Here is an 18,441-nt window from a genome sequence, read left to right on the forward strand (position 1 = left end):
AGTAAGGACAATGCTGAATAAGGAAAACATACACAATATTGAAAAATCATGACATAACAGTACAAACACATCATTTAGAAATATGAAGGTAAATCCTAGAAGAGCTAAAAAGTTGAGGTTTGCTGCCTTTGGAAAATGGGACTAGGAATGAGAGAATAGGGTAGGGCAAAGGACTGCTGTTTTCCTGTTAAGTAAGATGATCGTATTTCCTGGTTTGCCTAGAACAGTCCTAGTTTATGGCCAGAAAAGTCCTAATTTGCGCTCATTACCCCAGGACAATTATTAATAGTGCTTGCGTTGTCTCTTGCAAGTGGCCTGGTTTGGATGATAAAGCATATGATCACTTCAGCTTTTTATAAGCTATACATCTGTACAAAATTTTATTTAAAAGAGGTGTGTTATGAATTAGACTTTTAAAGAAAGCATACATTAGGATGAATATTAATGGTTAAAACACTGACATGATATTCCAAAGCCCACACGTGATCTGACAAGCAGCAGATTAGTTATTTTATCAAGAAGGCTATGAAAATACTACATAAGGGACTATATTTGTGATCTGAGGGTTTTACACAGAAAGAAAATGCTTTTAAAGAGGTACAGACTTACAGATGTTTCTTCAACAATAGTAATGCTTCTTAATCATACCTCTTATTGTTTACTTTGACTATATTTATACCCAATTCTTACTTGCAGGATGAAACTAACCTAGTAGGAAATCTGCTCAAAACAAACCTCTTGAGAGAAGGCAAAGAGGCAGAGCCCTCTGAGAGAGAAAATTTATACCATATGAAACTATTTTTGGCAACTCTTCTACATAAATTGATTGAATTTTGACAACGTAGGTGTTACCAGAGAACTTATATAATTTGGTTGCGTAAGTTGTAGGTCAAAAGCACAAAAAATAGCAAAAAAATTAAAATGTGCAGTCCTTGAAAAACTTCTACCAGACCACTTACAAGGTACTCTAAGGCATCTTTTTAAGTTCATTCATTCATCAAACAGTTTTTTTAGCTGCTTAGTATGTGCTAAGCACATTAATACTAAACAAGGGGATGAGGTGAGGGGTCAACATCGAATGGGACAGTGATTATCAAGAAGTTGTAGTCTAGTAGAGAACAAGCTACATAACCACATATTTTATTTGTTAAGTGCTAGAAAGGAAAAGGTGTAAGCAAAAATAACACACTAGCAGGAAAAAGGTATTTGAAAGGTATTAATGCTTTTAACCAAGACTTAAAGAGTACAACAAGCTGAAATCAACAAACAAGACAAAAACTCACAGACACAAACAGTTTAGTGGTTACTAGAGGGTGAGGGGGGAGGTGGGTGGTAGATGAGGGTAAAAGGGGTCAAATATATGGTGACGGAAGGAGAACTGATTCTGGGTGGTGAACACACAATGTGATATACAGATGATGTATTATAGAACTGTACACTTAAAACCTATATAATTTTACTAACCAGTGTCAGCCCAATAAATTAAAAAAAAGAGTACAACACAAGAAAAGATCTTATGTATAACCTTTCCTCAATGGTCAATATAATGATATGATTTCACAATTGGACAAGCTCTGTTTGATGATAAGATAAAAATGTACCACACGAGGGCTGGCTTCATAGTGTGACCTATATAGATGTTCAGGGCTCTAAGCTTGTTTAAAAGCTCTGCTGGTGACATCTTGAGCTTCTTAATTTCATCTTTGAACTTGTGCTTTACAGGTGAAGTCAGGACAGTGGAGCATGAGCGTAAGAGATAATTGCCCGTCTTCCATGTCTTCCAACTCAATTGCATACAGCACCATCATTTCTATGCAACTTCCACAGCACAATTCGTACTCTGAGACTCCCCGAAGTCCTGGCATCATGGGTTCAACTGGAATAATGTGCTTAAGTTCCTTATCAACAAATATGACTAAAGCTGAGGCACCAACAGTTGCAAAAGGCCTCATTTTCCATTTTCCAGAACTTGCTTCAAATGCAGAAAATAAGGTAATGAGCACAAAGCCTCAAAAATCTTATGATTAATATTTGGGAGTTTTACTTTACTGAATTTTTCGACTTTGGAAATAAAGTCTTTTGAATAAAGCTGCTATTTAACTGCTAGTTTACATAGTCATATTTTTAATTATGTTAAGTGTACCCTCACCTTGAGGAATTTTAATAGTGACTGTTTGTGTGCTCTATTTCATAAATCCATGGGGTTGTTAGATACTAAAAAAACTGACTACTTTTTTTGTAGGTAATTTCATTCTCCTAGGAAATTCTGAAGAGCTTCTTAAAGCAAAGTTCATGTTCTAGGTAGCCTGGAACATTATAAAGGATCTTTACACCAAAAAAAAAAGGTTTTCCTACTTAAAAACAGCACAATTCAAATCTATTCTGTCCAGGTAAAAAGCCTAAAGGCACTAACTCTATGTCATCACCTGACATGCAAAATTCTGTAACTGGTTGTATGCCTGATATTATCTGTAAGTTACCAAGGTCTCATAATCACAAGCTAAACACAACTGAAAAACATCTCACAACTTACACTAGAATACAAACAAATTTAAATTAAATTTTACAATGTTTTTCAACAAGACTTTACTTGGATATCAGGCCTACTCTGAATAAATCAACAAAGTCTGTCTCTAATAATACCAAGCTAGGTTCTGTCTAAAGGAAAACTCACCATTAATTTACGCATTTTCTTCTTTTGTATTTTATCCTACGAATAATGGCACCATTTCCCAAATATCAATCTTTCAATTGTTTCCTACTACTTTAAAAAGGAAGTTTAAATTCTTTGGCCCAGCATCCAGAACTCTAACCTACCCTTTTCACTTAATTTCCACTACCACTTGGAAAAAAAAACACAAAAAACCTAGTTCCAGCTCACTTTTTAAGAGTTAGTTACTCAGTACTTTAACCATCACATTTCTAGAGTTTAGCACATCTCCTGAACTCATATTTCAGGAGTAGGGGAGTGAATGGAATTAAATAAATAAATATGTAAACTATGATATGATGTAATAGCAGATATATACAAAATGTTATGGGGGAGAATCTTCAGTTCTTGATAATGGCAAAATATTCAAACCAATCCTTCCCCTCAATCAAAAAAAATTTTAAATAAAATATAAAGAACATCCTTTTCAAAGCAATGAAGGGATGACAATAAGGAATTACTACGTAAATAATAAAGGGAAAATGGGAATCTGAAAGATATGAAAGTACAAAAAGCCACTTCTGCCCTTAGGGTATTTGTAAATCCAGAAAATTTAAATTTTCAGTTTGCCAGTCTCACAGAAGGAAATCAAACCCCAGACATGCACAAGGTTTGGAATCTATTAGGCCATCACAATCAGCTGGACTCCAAAGGTCTCCAACAACAGGGTCAGAGTTAAACCAGAAGTAAACCAGTTCTTGTGCAGGTTTGCAGCTAAGGTTGCTATTTCCTGGACGGCAAATTAAGGTCAAACCTTCAATTAGGTTTAAGGTGGTCCCAACCTAGTACGCCACCAAGTACCTGACAGAAGCAAACACAAATCTTCCTGGAGGAATATGCCTTCATGCTAGGCTTCAGATTATATCTACAATCTTTCAAGTATAATGAGCAGGAGACAACTAAGCATATAATGAAATAAGGCACCATAAACAAGGTCCTTGAGATGCAATACATGAGAGATAAAATAGGCTAGCAAAAATGTCAAATCAAGTATTTCAGGTAGATTATATGAAACAACTATATTTACAATACTTAAAATGAAGAGAAAGCTTAAAAATACGTGCAGGGGAAAGAACACTTAAAAAAAGCAAAGCACTTGAAAAATGGACTAAAATTTTAGAACTGAAAAATAGAATAAACATAATTAAATGTAAATGACACAAGGATGAGACGCACCCAAAATGGAGGACATTCTGTAAGATAACTGGCATGGATTCTTCAAAAAGTCAATGTCACAAGAAAAAAAATATGAAAGTACTGTACCGTTTTAGTTTGAAACTAAAGAAACAAAATCAAATGCAATGCATGAACCTTGATTGAATCCTTATTCAAAAAACAACAGGAGGGGACAGCCGGTCAGCTCAGTTGGTTAGAGCATGGTGCTCTTAACAAGATTGCTGGTTCGATTCCCCACATGGGCCAGTGTGAGCTGCGCCTTCCACAACTAGATGGAAACAACTACGTGACTTGGAGCTGATGGGTCCTAGAAAACACATTTAAATAAAAGTTTAAAAAAACAAAACAAAAAAAACCCCAGGAAGTTTGAATATAGACTGAATTTTAGTAACGTGTCATGATGTCTGCAACTTAATATGAAATGGTTCTAAAATAACAATACATATTTTAGAAAATAAGCACTATATGTAAAGTTACATATAGCCTATATAGATATAAAGCAAATACAGCAAATAATATTAACTTCTGAATGTAGGTGAGGTTATATGGATATTAATTTTACTGTTTTCCCAACTTTTCTGTACTTGAGTATTTTCAAGCAAAATAAAACAAACAAAATTGGGGGGAAGTGTTTCATCTCTGCTTGGTATTAAGACAGCCACAAATCACTCCTACTCTACCACGAATAAGCCAGGTAATCTACTATATCACTTTTATTGAGTCCACCAGAAGTGAGATTGCAAGGCACTCAGATGAACTGAAATATAAAGAATGGCAAGACCCTCCAACAAAGAGAGATGGGACAAAGGTGACCACCATAAAAGTTGGTAAGAAACAAGTCAAATTTTCTCAAATTCTTAAAAAAGTCCTGAAGGCCAAATATTTGCCAGTACGACAGTTTAGAAACACTGGGAACCTCAATATAAAACGTCTTTTCCACAGGCCTCACTGGGTGTTCAAAAGAAAGAACGAGGACAAACAGGAGGCCTGGCGGTCTCCCTTTCTGGAGTATGACCACACAGGGCCTGCCTATTTTTAAGAGGAGAACCTGAAGAGGCTAGGCTCATCCACGCCCCACTCTGCGTGAGTACAAGGTAAGAACAGCTGTTGCTAGGAAAGGGGTAGGAAATCCAATTTCTGCATCTATACAAGGCAGATGGTCTTGTGGCCACTGGAGAAGGGCTATGAAACCTGCCTGCCCCAGACACTCCTCCAGTACAAGGCAAAGATCAGCTGGAAGGCACGGGGTGGTGGCAGGGACCTGCTTGCACTCTAGACTTCACTCCAGGAGGCAGGGAGAAGGGCAGAAATCTTGGTACAGCCCCACCTGAGGAGAAGGCCTAAGACGGGAGAAGGATGCACAGAACTAAGAACCCTCCCCTTCACCATGAGCTTTGCTCCAAATAAGAAGCAACAGCAGTCCACTGCTGACACTGACGCTAGAGAAACAATACTGAGAGAAACCCTGCCAGCCCAGGCCTCACGTGAAGCACCACGTAGCGGCTGTCCACTACTGCAACAGTGAACGGCCACTATGTGATGCTTAATGTGCTTTATCTGAAGGTAAATAAAGCAATAGTAAAACTCAAACCCAGCTCAACTACATACTAAACCAACTCAACCCCCAACAGTAAGTCAGACAGAAGCAGAGTTTGTCCATTTCCAGGCATACATATTCCAAAGTCTCTACTGTTTTTTCATTTACAGTATTTGGCATTCAATCAAAAATTACACCACACATTGCAACATGGATGGACCTCGAGCGTATTATGCTCAGTGAAATAAGTCAGACTGAGAAAGACAAATACCATATCATCTCATTTATATACGGAATCTAAAGAACAGAATAAACGAACAAACAAAACAGAAATAGACTCATAGATACAGAGAACAAACTGATGGCGGCAAGAAGGAAAGAGGGTTGAGGGGATGGGTGAGAAAGGTGAAGGGATTAGGAAGTACAAATTAGTAGTACAAAATAGTCATTGGGATGTGGAATATAGTATGGGGAATACAGTCAATACTGTAAAAACTATGAATAGTGTCAGATGGGTACTAGGCTTATTGGGGACCACTTCATAAATTATATAAATTCCTAACCACTACACTGTATACCTGAAACTAATTTATTACGTTGGTGCAAAAGTAATTGCAGTTTAAAATAAAAATAATTGCAAAAACCATAATTACTTTTGCACCAATCTAATAAAATAATATTGAGTGTCAACTATAATTTAAAAAAATACACATAATCACAGGATATTAAGTACAGTATAGGAAATATAGTCAATCTTATTGTCTTGTAATAGCTATGCAGTGTCAGATGGGTAGCAGACTTGTAGGGTTTATCATTTTGTGAGGTGTGTAAACATCTAATCACTGTATTGTTTTGTACATCTGAAACTAGTTAAAAAAAAAACTTACACCATACAAAAATACAAGGAAAACAAAATAAAAAAAAAATCAATCCATTGCTAAGAGCTAAGAGTCAGTGGAACTAGAAGAAGAGGGAGCCCCAAAGGTAGCAAAGTGGGGAACTGATGAATTTGAAAACTAAGGAACTGGGAAATAGGTTAGAAGCAAATTATCCAGACTGAAGCACGGAAAAACAGATGATGGTAAACACAGGTGAGAGTTTAAGAGACACTAAGGAAGAGTAAGAAAGTCTTTAGTACATTTGAGTTACAGAAGGAAAGAACTAGGGTAGAGGGAAAAAACCGGAGATACTGGCTGAAAATTTTCCAAAACTGATGAAGGCTCTGCATCTAAAACACCAACAAATACCAACTAGAATAATTAACAATTATACTAATAGCTAGATTACTCATACCAGACTGTTGAAAATCATTGTACTTCTAAAATATCTGAAAATGTTATGGGACTATTGAGTGGCGAGCCAAAAGTTCCAGATAAGAGACTTCAGAGGAGGTGAGCTGACCTCTGAAGAATGAAAACAGAAAAAGAGGAAGAAGGTATAAAGACACTAAAGATGTTGAAAATGTCAAGCGTGAGGGGTGAAATTAAAGGCATGGAAGGGGAGAGGAACACAGAAAGGACTCTGAAGGAAATCAAATGCAGATTATATCCAGACAGTAAAGGCAACCTTGTGTTCTCAGCTTAGGAGTCTGTACTTTAATAAGGCAACAGTTTTGAAGTTTTTTACCACCAGTAATTTGTGTATTTTTTCCTTAAGGATCCCAGAAATTACGTTCCTGATAATTAGAGCTCTTAAACATGAAACAATTAGTAGTCTCACAAAACTTTACCTAGTTTTGCCTAGCCTTAATAGATTCATACACAGCTTCCTGCAATTCTTTAATACTGAAACTCCATAATTAATTTTATTACCTTTGTGGAACTGTGAGGAACAAACTACGGATACACGCTACAGGCGTAGGAGCTACTAAAGATTTTGAAACAGCATCACCTAAAAACAAACAACAAAACCCCAAAGTAAATCAGTATTAAGAACAAGTTATTAGGAAGAGATACGGTGGCTCCAAGACAAATTAGTGAAGGCCCAAAGTAAATGGATAGAAGGCAGAGACAATACATCTCAAATAGGAAAGAATGGTGGGGAGGGATTCTTCACAGTACTGAAGAACAAAAAACACATGTGTCCGTGCACACACTTTTTCCCATGGAGTTGGGAGTAGAGGACAAGGAGACACACTACCATGAGCTGGTTTTAAAGAATGAGTAGTCTGAAGTGCCCAGAAGAGGTCTAGAAGCATGTCAGAAATAGTTTACAAAACACAGGAGGAGCAGTCTGGGATGAGAATATACTTTGAATCACTTACACTGATTTACTTTTTCCCATATACATATGATACCTCCTTGCCTTCTCCTGGTACTGTACCTTCCATCTGGTCAGCCTTAGTGCCCCTACCCCCCTCACTGACTACATCTAATTAGTAGAATTTGGGCACTGTGAAAAAGTAAACTGAAAAGCTCCAGGCAGTATATAAGAAAACACACGGCACAGAGGAGGTCTACCTATCACCCTACTGAAGAGTGAAGCTTTTTCTCTGAGCACTACCACAAGTTGCCTATAAAGTAGGGCTTGGATTTTGGGATTACTAAATTTGGAAAAGCTGTGAATTCCTAAGATCAGAGAAATAGCAGTATAACACTCAAGTTTTCATTGATTCTGCTTATAAAGAGATTTGTTCCGGATCTGCCAAGAGTCACACAGTAGTCATAAACCAAATAACCAGATTAACAAAAAGGCCCTAGCCCTATCCATATTAAAAAAAAAACTAAGCCTTCTTTTATTTTAAATGCATGCATTAATAAAGGGTATTTTTTTCCAAAATAGGAAACTGAGGCTTGGCAAGATATATTAAGCATTGCCCAATTTTTAGCACATGAGCCAATTCCTATTATATTTATAAAACAGGATATTTATAAAAACAGGATATAAAGTGCAAGCTTTGATGTCTGTCCTTTACTTAGTGTGACTCTAGGCTTAATCTCTCTAATGATGAACTTCTTTACCTATGGAAATAGGAATAACAGTACCAACTTCACAGGTGTACTGTGAACTATGCTGGCACATTGTATGTATTCAGGAAATGCTAGCTATTATTAAGCAATGTCATCAGTGTTAAAAGATTTTCCTTACAGCTTAGTAGACATTCTATTAGCTTTTCATTATTTGAAATTTGTCTTTAACACATAGAAAAAAAGAATTTTTAAACTCATTCACATTAATGTATATGAAGATAATCACTAGAGGGTAAAGAAACTTACATACCTTACTTACATAAGTACATGCAAAAAAAATCTGGAAAAAACAGCCATTGACATTTTACTGTATCTCTGGGTGGGTTTTGTTTTCTTCTTTATTCTTAAGTTTTCCAAAATTTCTTTAATGTACTTGGTCTTACTTTGATAAATAACAGAAATAGCTATTTGCAAATGAAAAGACATGTTTTTCACAACTTATATTACAATAAAATCTATAAAAAACAGACTAAATTGCAGTGCCGCTGGTTTATAATCATTAGTATCTACATTCCACAAAGGAAAGTAATAAATATTAAACAATAAAGTACTATTCTAGTAAATACTAAGTGGAAGATAAGGTTAAAATCTTCACAAGGTAAAAACTTCACAAAATGCAATTGAGATTACCTGAGTGTGTCTTAAAATTGTTTTCATTATGAAAAATTTCAAACACACACAAAAGTAGAGACAATAATGAACCTCCATGGACAATGAACAGTCTTCAACAATTAACCTATCATGTTTTTTATTTTATCATCCACTATTTTAAAACAAATCCCAATGATGACATCAGTAAGGATGTATTCTTAAAATGTTCTAAGCAACCTGTGGTAAATTACAAAATATGCCTATAAATCCTTCCCATCCAAGTTCGCACACTCCTTTGCATGGTGACGCTGTTGCTGTCCAGGAAGAGGTGAAATCTTATTTCCCCCCCCTTTGAATGTGGGCTAACCTCGTGAGACTTACTCTGACTAGAAGAATGCAGTGTTAAGTGACATTATATGATCTGCCAGGCTGTAAGAAGTCTTACAGCTTCCACTTTCCTTCTCTTGGGTTGTTGTTTTAAGAACCCCTGGTCATAAAAGAACACATGGAACAAAGCCTAAATGTTAACCAACACCAACTGCCAGACATGTGAGTGATGCCATCTTGGAACCTGCAGCCTGAGAAATCCTTCAGCTTAATGCTGGTACATGAGAAAACCCAGGCAAAACCCATGTAACTGTCCAACAGGCACTCAGAACTGTAAAAAAAATAGTTTTAATCCACTAAATTTTGAGGCGGTTTGCTATGCAGCAATAAAGCTTCATAACTTATCCTAACTTTTACTGTCCTACAATTACTACATCAACATACACCCATGAAAAATCTGATTCAATTTCAGGGTCTTTGAATTTGTCTTAAAAATCCAAGGGACTTGTAGTTACTGAATTACCAAACATTACTATACAATAAATTCATGGCATGAAGGACCAAGTTATCACACAAAATACCAGTGTACTGCAATAGTCAATTGTCTTCCAGAAATATAAACACAGTTACAATTCCATTATTTACCTCCACTTGGTATAATATCCTTTTGTTTAAAAAAGTCTGCTTCTGGGGAAATTTTTTTTTTCCTCAAAGGGAAGTCCTAGTGTTTTATTGATCTTAGTAAACATGGAGACGTGGAAGCTAAGGGTGGTCACACGAAGCAAGCACTTTAAAAGCACAGAACTTCTTAGGTCTTTTAAGAAATGCCTCTTGATTTTTAGTTTAGAAATATTTAAGACACAGATATTAGTATACCCAAGTCTTAAAAAATATAACTAGAAAAAAGTTTAACATCTCCATGAGAAATATGACTATGATGTTAAGTCTACATTACAGTACTTTATGAGATAATCTGTTCTCCTTTGAAGTACATGTTTAATCTGTTAAGTCTCAAATTTCAATCTTCAACAAGTGGAAACCATTTTAGGGTTTTTCCTGGAAAGTGAGAAATACATTACACTGAAGTGCAATGATCATAATGGAAAGATGAGAACTAGATTTTAAGATTCAAAATATGCCCTCTTTTAAAGCTGTTGACAAAAGTGGGTGTAGAGCAGTAGGTGATTTTAAAACCAGGTATTCAACTGATCTAGTCTAACCGGTAGAGTCACAGAGAAATATATTTGAGAGCAAGAAAAACCAGCTTTGATCACATGAGCTGAGACCAGAGTAGAAAAGTTAAAAATTAAGGTCAGTGAAAATGAAACCCCAGCCAACTCGCAAATTATAATTTTATCCCCCTCTTTTGGGTTCATCTTATGATTAGCAATTAAATCAAAGATAGAATTTTTGTAAAATAATGATTTGTGAGAAGATAAATTTTCATTGTAACAGAATTCTGCTTTTGTGAACTCAAGTGAATCTTAGTAGGAACTCAAAATTTTACTCATTTTAAATTGAAATCATCTTGATGTGATTAGTTGTTGATTCTGTAAATTAACAGTTAAAAGACTGATTAGTTCTTCATTGGTTAAAAATGAGGTCTGATGCAAGTCTGTGCATTTCCCACTGTTTATTATTGGTACTGGCACTTAATTATCTGTAGTAACAGAAGTATGTATCAGCAAAGATAACAAAAACATTTTTATTTGCTTTAGGAATTCAATAGCTCTCCATTCCCATAGAGCACTAATTTTGTAAAATACAGGTCTTTTATGTCATGCTAACCTTCCATTCAATTTGTTTCAGCTATGAGGAACAAGCTGTCCAGTCCTACAACCATGATTCCATGACTTTGCAGTTTCCTTATCAAACTCTTAGTTATCCTTCACATCTCAGTGAAAGCAACACTTTCGGTAAAATTTTCCCCATGATTAAACACCCCTCTTCTATGCTCACACAGTACTACCATGTACTTAACTAAGATAATAGCAATAGTTGTTGATACATTAGTCTGACGACTAAATTGTGAGTTGTGGAGGGTAGACGCTGTCAAGCTCATTCTTGTAATGTGAAGCCCTAATCTGGTAGCCAGGAACCAACAAATAACAAATTATCAAAAAATGTTTTATGTTATTCAATAATTTTGCACTATTACAATTATTTTGCTAAAATATAATTATTAAAATGTGTGTAATTCTTGACAATATACCAGATGAAGAGTTGTGTGAAGTGGATAGAGCCAATTAAAAATTGGCTGAATGAGTGCTATGGTGACTTTTTACATCCAAGTTGATTATGTGGCACCTTCAAGTAAAACCTCTGGGCATGTCTATATATAGGGGCATCTTGGTGCTTTAGCTAGGAAAATAAACTCTTCTGCCAATGTGGCAGAAGGAGTAATAAATCACTTGTACTTAAGTAAATAGGAATTTTTAATCTTATTCAAAACATCAGACTCAGCATGTAACCTTGGAAAGAACCCAAGATTATGCATACCCACCATGCTTACATCTATGGTATAATTTAGGGCAAAATAAGAGTTGTAAAAAGTTCTTACCTAAAAACATTTGTAGTAGAGAACTTAAATAAATATGTATATTGTGTGTGAAGCAGTCAGCACTCGATGGGGAACACATTACAGGCAGAGAAAAACTTTAAGGTTATTCGGACCAGAATTCGTGAATATAAAGTTGGACATCAGGTATCAATTCCAACTGTTTGTATCCATTAAAAATACACTCCGCAAGTATTAGGTCCACCAGTATCTTGATGCTACACACTACCCCATCTAATTGAATCCCCTCTTCAAGTCTAGGAATTAACTGCTATACTTCTAAGGAAATCTGAGAGGTTAAATAATTTCAGCAAAATCAATACTCAAACCCAGATCTTCTGACTCTAACGCTTCATACATCACTGATGGTTCACAAAATGCTGTAGAGCTGTAAATGAAATACTGAGCCCATTTCTGAAACAAAATTTTATCTCATGAAAAACCCTAGCTACATTATTATGTCTGCCTTAACAGTACACTACTTGATTTTTAAATCAAAAATTCATCTTTAACCTTACCTCTTGGTTCCACACAGAAACGGATAGACGGGATAAGAAAAGGGGAGACTTAAAATAGGGAAAAAAGAAAAATACCTAATTAGTCCTACATAATCGAAAAAAAAAACCTTACTAAATTCAAATTCACATGGCACATTTCCTCTTTAGAGTGCCAAACGACACCAGTAGTGATGAATTCATTACCAAGACAAGAGTTTTCCCCCATATATTATTTACATCTGTACGCAGGAAGAAGTATTAATTGTAGTATTTTTGGTGTGTGTGTACACGTTCTGAAGTCTTTACTATGCAGTTTCATGAAAAATGAGGGAGTACTCTACTACTGGAGCCTTCTGTATTTTTCTTACGCCGACAAACAGGTCCGTTTTTAAATATATATTCAATTTGAAGAACATATAATTTACCACAAAACAAAAAGCCCCCAACGTGTCATGATATTCAAGAACTGGAACATCAATGAGCAACTCTTCCCCGCATCTAAGACGCTGGAGAAAGACCCTTCAATTCGAGGCTGGGTTGGTAGAGCCCTCACCCTCCCCAGCTTCAACATCGCGCTCACTAAATACCTCGCTCCGGAGGACCCTCCTTAACCCAGGGAAAGAGGAGGCCGCCCAAGTAAAGGTCCAAGCTCCTTGCCCTCGCCCACCACGCGTCCGTAGGACGTACAATCTGACCCCCTCCACCCGTCACAAACTCCACCGCAGGACGGAAGGCCACCGGCAAAGGAGGCTGCGCCCGGCATCCTTCGTACCCGCGGTCTGCGGAGGAAGCGGCCTCCGCTCCCCCAGGCCTACACGACGTTTCCTCCCCTCCCCCACCCGCGGCCTGGACTAGAACCACTTCCCCCAGGAGAAGCCCGAGCTGTGCAGCTTATTACCTCGGCTCCGGAGCTGGCACTGAACAGGGAGTGACCCGCCCAGTCTTAGGACCACACCGTCGCTTTCCTCCGCCCAGTTCTAGGGCTCCAACTGAGGCACAGTAGTCGGCAGCGAAACACAATGGCGACCGCCCCACTCCCAGAGCCGGCGCAGAACCAGCTGCCACCGTTAAATGCCCCTCCCTTCTCCTCCTCCCCCGCAGTTCGCGGACTCCGCCGTCTTCTCGCGAGAGTGGCGGCGCTGCGGCGATCCGAGAGCTACCGGAGGACTCGCCGTGCCCCACCGCGGGGTGGTGCTCTGATTGCGGCAACCGTTGGAGGGCTGTCCCGGAAGAGGCAGCGAGGCGCCACCGGTAAGCGCTGCGGCTGGTCGGCCGGTGGGCTGGCGGCTGGGCCGGCGAATGTGCGGGCGCCAGGTGCAGGGCGCTGAAGGCCCAACCCTGGTTGGCCGCCCTCGCTTAGCTGGCAAGGGGCTGTGATCTAGTCCTCCGCTCCCCGGCGCCTTAGTCCCGGTTACAGGCTCTTGCTCCCCCCAGCAAACCTGCAGGGCCCACTGCTCTAAATACCCATCAGCTTTTTTTTCTTGTTTCTTTTTGCCCTTGGTAAGTGGCACAGTGGATGTTTAGCATTGACTTCATTCCAGCACTGCTTTTAACGACCACCCCTCCTCCCACTCCTTGCCCGCCCTATTTTACATCTGGGAGCCCTCCCCTTGCAGGGTTGGAACCGATCCGGACGATTCGTTCCTTTCAGTAATTCAATTTTGCTGGAGGTGTACTTTTACAGTCATGTCTTTTTACATCGTTGATACTAATCTTTGATAGTGTAGCAACAGCTTTTGCAGTAAAAATTCATCCATGTAGAGAGAGGGAGGAAAGTTGTGAGGCAAGTGGTCTGGTGAAATTTGATGAAACTTTCAAAAAATTAAATGTGGTAAACTGAGATGTAAGTGATTGCTAAAACGTACATGAAAGGGAGTAGGTTAGAGGAAAAGACAAAATGTATATGGATTTAGATAATATTGTGTGGATTTAGGTGAGATTATGTGGATTTTGAATAATGTATCAAACAAAAGTTCTTTACCAGTAAATATTAAGTTATTGGAACTTGCAGGCATACTGACAACACTTGATTTTTAAAGTTACCTGTTTTATTAGGTGGTTTTAAGCAATTCATTGGATTTAAATAGTTCCAATAAATGAAGTATGAGGTTTATAAATATTTTTGTCATTTCATCTAAAGGATACACTATTACTATCTCCCCATTTCACTATCTTGGAGACTAACAGACTGTCCATGATTTTAAATTGTAAAATATTATAATTGTTAAAGATTTAAAGTTTGATTATTATTTACAGTTGGCACACAAATACCAGTCTAATTTTTTAGGATGTGAGTTGAAGATTAAGCATCTGGTGTAGGATAAAGTGAACACAGACTACTTTTGAAGAAATTAATTTGCCCTTTCTAGAAAACTGATTTTTTTCCAGCCTGCTTGAGTATCCCTGTAGCACTGTGGTTATGAGTATATGCTGGTATGCACCCTGAAGCACCAGATTGCATGAGTTCAAATCCCAGCTCTGCCTCTTACTACATTTGTTGTCTTGAGTAATCTTTAACCTTGCTAAGCCTAAATTTCCTGTAAAATGGGATTAATAACAATACCTATACCCCCATAGGTTTGTTGAAAGGATCAAATGAGATAATGTATCAATTCCTGGAACATAGTAAACATTCCATAATTGATAGCTATTACTTTCCATGTCCAAACCACCACTAATGCTGTCTTTCTGGGACTTAATATTACAGAGGTCCTTTAAACATCTTCTCAAGTATATTCTACACTAAGAGGAATGACAGCACCATTTTCTTGAGCTATGGCAGTCAGACCTGGTAGTAGGAACTTCTCTGCAGAACCCTCAAACCTGGCAAGGATGGTTCAGATTTTGGCAAATTATGGCTTCATCCCCACCCAGCACTGATGTTACCAGCAGAGGTGAGTTGGCACCAATTTCCTAAGAGAAACAGACCTTCCAGACTCTAGTTTCTTATTAATACTAGTAAATAGGTAAAGACCACTGATAAGTGTATTTTTTTCTTTAAGAATGGTTAGGGTTTTTTTTTGTTTTTTTTTTAAATGTGCTTTCTGTGATTTGAGTTTCCAGGTAATTTTGTTAACAAACAATTGTGATTTTCCTATGTTAGAGACAATTTTATAGGAATTGTGGATATGAAGAGGTAGGTACAATAGTAACTATATTTTCTGAAGAATCAGAACAAAATGACTTGACAGGCAAATTCATTAAAATCAGAGCTGTTCTGACCAATCTAGACTCCATGGTTGCGTTTTTTTACAGTTACCCCGTTTGACCTTCCTTTGCTGAACTTTTTATCCTTATGACCAACTCTGACACACCTTTCTGTGTCTAACTTTCTGTGTTTACCACTTGCCCATACCTCTCACATTAGTTTACATTTTTGAACTTGGCTTCTTTAAATTAAGGTCTTACTATTATACTGTTATTAATTCTTTCCATTTTTACTTTATAAATTTGTCATTTGGTCATGGTCATAACAGCCCTTTACTCCCTTTTTTTTTTTAACTTTTTATTTATTTTTAAGTGTGTTTTTCCAGGACCCATCAGCTTCAAGTCAAGTAGTTGTTTCAATCTAGTTGTGGAAGGCGCAAATCACACTGGCCCATGTGGGGATCAAAACGGCAACCTTGTTGTTAAGAGCACAGTGCTCTAACCAACTGAGCTAACTGGCTGCCCCCCCCTTTGCTCTTATACTAAGTATTTACTTCTTCAACGACCCCTCCCCCTTTACTCTTATACTAAGTATTTATTTCTTCAACTACCTGATAGCTTAGGATGTTCTTTTCGGTATTGAATTTCAAAGTTTCTTTTTTTCTCACTTATTATCCCTCATCCTTACCTTCTAAGAAACTTCTCTATGACAAGGGCAATCTTATAGCTATTCTTTACACAAATGGTGTGATCTTGAAAAAGTGTGGTTATATTTGCTTTTTGTAAATCAAACCATTTTTTAATATAGGTTATTTCTTAAACTTTTTAGGAACACAAAGTATTATTACCTGAGATGACAGGAGAGTGCTAATAGGGAGGTCCCTGAGTTAAAAACAAAGGATGCCAATTTCTTCTCAAATGGAGTCTTATTCATCCCTGGAGAAGGGAACCTTGTGGCATTAACCAATTTGAGGATCTACTATTTAGTTATAGGTAACTTTAAATATATAGTATTTATTATTTAACAATAGTCTATAGAGGACTCTTCCTTCTAAGGAATACATTACTTAAAGGTCCTTTGCTTTAAATCTTTGATATAAAGAATCACTAAACTCCAGATTTAGTAATTTTGTAAATTTTAATTTTCCCCTTACCAAGTTTAATTAAAAGGTGCCATATTTAATCAATGAATATTTAAAATATTCTGTTGGTTGAGTTCTGCTGGATTATCAGCAATAACGTTCAATCCCCAAAGCTAATAGATAAAACAATATAAAAACAAGTAAAGAGAATATCATATGAAGCTCTCTCTGAGAAATTTTCTTACACTTAAGCTTATGGTCTAGATCTCACTGTTCTAGGAAAATCATTCCTCCTCATATAGATAGGTGCTCTAGAATATCTGGCCTGTTCAGGAACAATTCCCAATTTATGGGGTAATTGGAATCCATATGTATGTGAAGCACCTTTCACTGTCTAAAACAGAGTTTTTAATAAAAGCAACTATCTTTTATTATTGATAATACTAGGGGTTGGAAAACTATAGTACACAGGCCAAATCAGACCCACTACCTGTTATTGTAAATAGTTTTATTGGAACACAGGCAGTCCCATTAGTTTCTGTATCATCTATGTATTGGTCAGAGTTCTCCAGAGAAACAGAACCAATAGTATACAATATCTATCTATCTGATCTATCCTATGTAGTTGTCTAGAGAATTGGCTCACACAATTGTGGAGGCTGTCAAGCTTGAAATTTGTAGCAAGCCAGGCAGGAGTTGATGCTGTCGTCTTGAGACAGAATTTCTTCTCCAGAAGAGCTGGGTGTTTTTTTTGTTTGTTTTCAAGTCTAATTGGATGAGGCCCATCATATTATCAAGGGTAATCTCCATTATTTAAAGTCAAAACATTGTAGATGTTAACAACATCTACAAAATATCTTCACTGCAATGCCTAAGTTAGTGTTATAACTTGACTCACCATGTATGACAAAGTTCAGTAGTCGTGACAGACAATATGCCCCAGAAAACCTAAAATATTTTCTGTGTGGTACTTTACGAAACGTGTGCTAACCACTGGGGTAAACTTTAGTAAAATCAGACAGATTGAACTGACCCCTGTTCCTTTAATATGGTCAAGCTAAATACACACATACAACTTCAGAATGATAATAATTGGAGACTACAGTATGTTCAGCCTCCATGGCCATTACAGACTACGTTTTATGAGACTTCAAGCAGAAAAGCTTCCAAATACTGATATAAATTATTTGGGTATTTCCTCAGGCAAGTTTGATTGCAATCTCATTTTTAATCTTAAATTTTTTTTCATGTCCACATTTCTGCACAATTTTATAACAATGTATATACATGATTACATCATACATACTAGCTATTTTATTTTATTTTTATTATTATTTTTTTTAAGATTTCATTGGGGAAGGGGAACAGGACTTTATTGGGGAACAGTGGGTACTTCCAGGACTTTTTTCCAAGTCAAGTTGTTGTCCTTTCAATCTTAGTTGTGGAGGGTGCCGTTCAGCTTCAAGTTGTTGTCCTTTCAGTCTTAGTTGTGGAGGGCACAGCTCAGCTCCAGGTCCAGTTGCCGTTGCTAGTTGCAGGGGGCGCAGCCCACCATCCCTTGCGGGACTCGAGGAATCGAACCGGCAACCTTGTGGTTGAGAGGACACACTCCAACCAACTGAGCCATCTGGGAGCTCAGTGGTGGCATGTTTCAGCTCAAGGTGGCATGTTCAATCTTTAGTTGCAAGGGGTGCTGCCCACCATCCCTTGCGGGACTCGAGGAATCGAACTGGCAACCTTGTGGTTGAGAGCCCACTGGCCCATGTGGGAATCGAACCGGCAGCCTTCAGAGTTAGGAGCATGGAGCTCCAACCGCCTGAGCCACCGGGACAGCCCCAACACGAGCTA

At 37.6% G+C, this 18,441-nt stretch overlaps 1 protein-coding gene across 7 annotated transcripts in view; it reads right to left on the reverse strand.

The window, feature by feature from the left end:
- The window catches only part of MARCHF7 (membrane associated ring-CH-type finger 7), a 50,245-nt gene extending 36,825 nt beyond the window's left edge, over window positions 1-13,420 (reverse strand). For 3 of the 7 annotated variants that reach the window (XR_004423718.1, XR_004423717.1, XM_033112792.1), the window contains exon 1: window positions 13,263-13,418. The gene's annotated coding sequence lies outside the window, so the exon portion shown is untranslated. Of the gene's footprint in view, window positions 1-13,262 lie in introns of all 7 variants that reach the window. The other 4 variants (XM_033112791.1, XM_033112790.1, XR_004423719.1 and 1 more) reach the window with 3 other exon arrangements.
- Between the last annotated feature and the right edge of the window lie 5,021 nt (window positions 13,421-18,441).

Source organism: Rhinolophus ferrumequinum, chromosome 8 (assembly GCF_004115265.2).
Source record: "Rhinolophus ferrumequinum isolate MPI-CBG mRhiFer1 chromosome 8, mRhiFer1_v1.p, whole genome shotgun sequence".
In the NCBI taxonomy this organism is placed as follows: Eukaryota; Metazoa; Chordata; class Mammalia; order Chiroptera; family Rhinolophidae; genus Rhinolophus; species Rhinolophus ferrumequinum.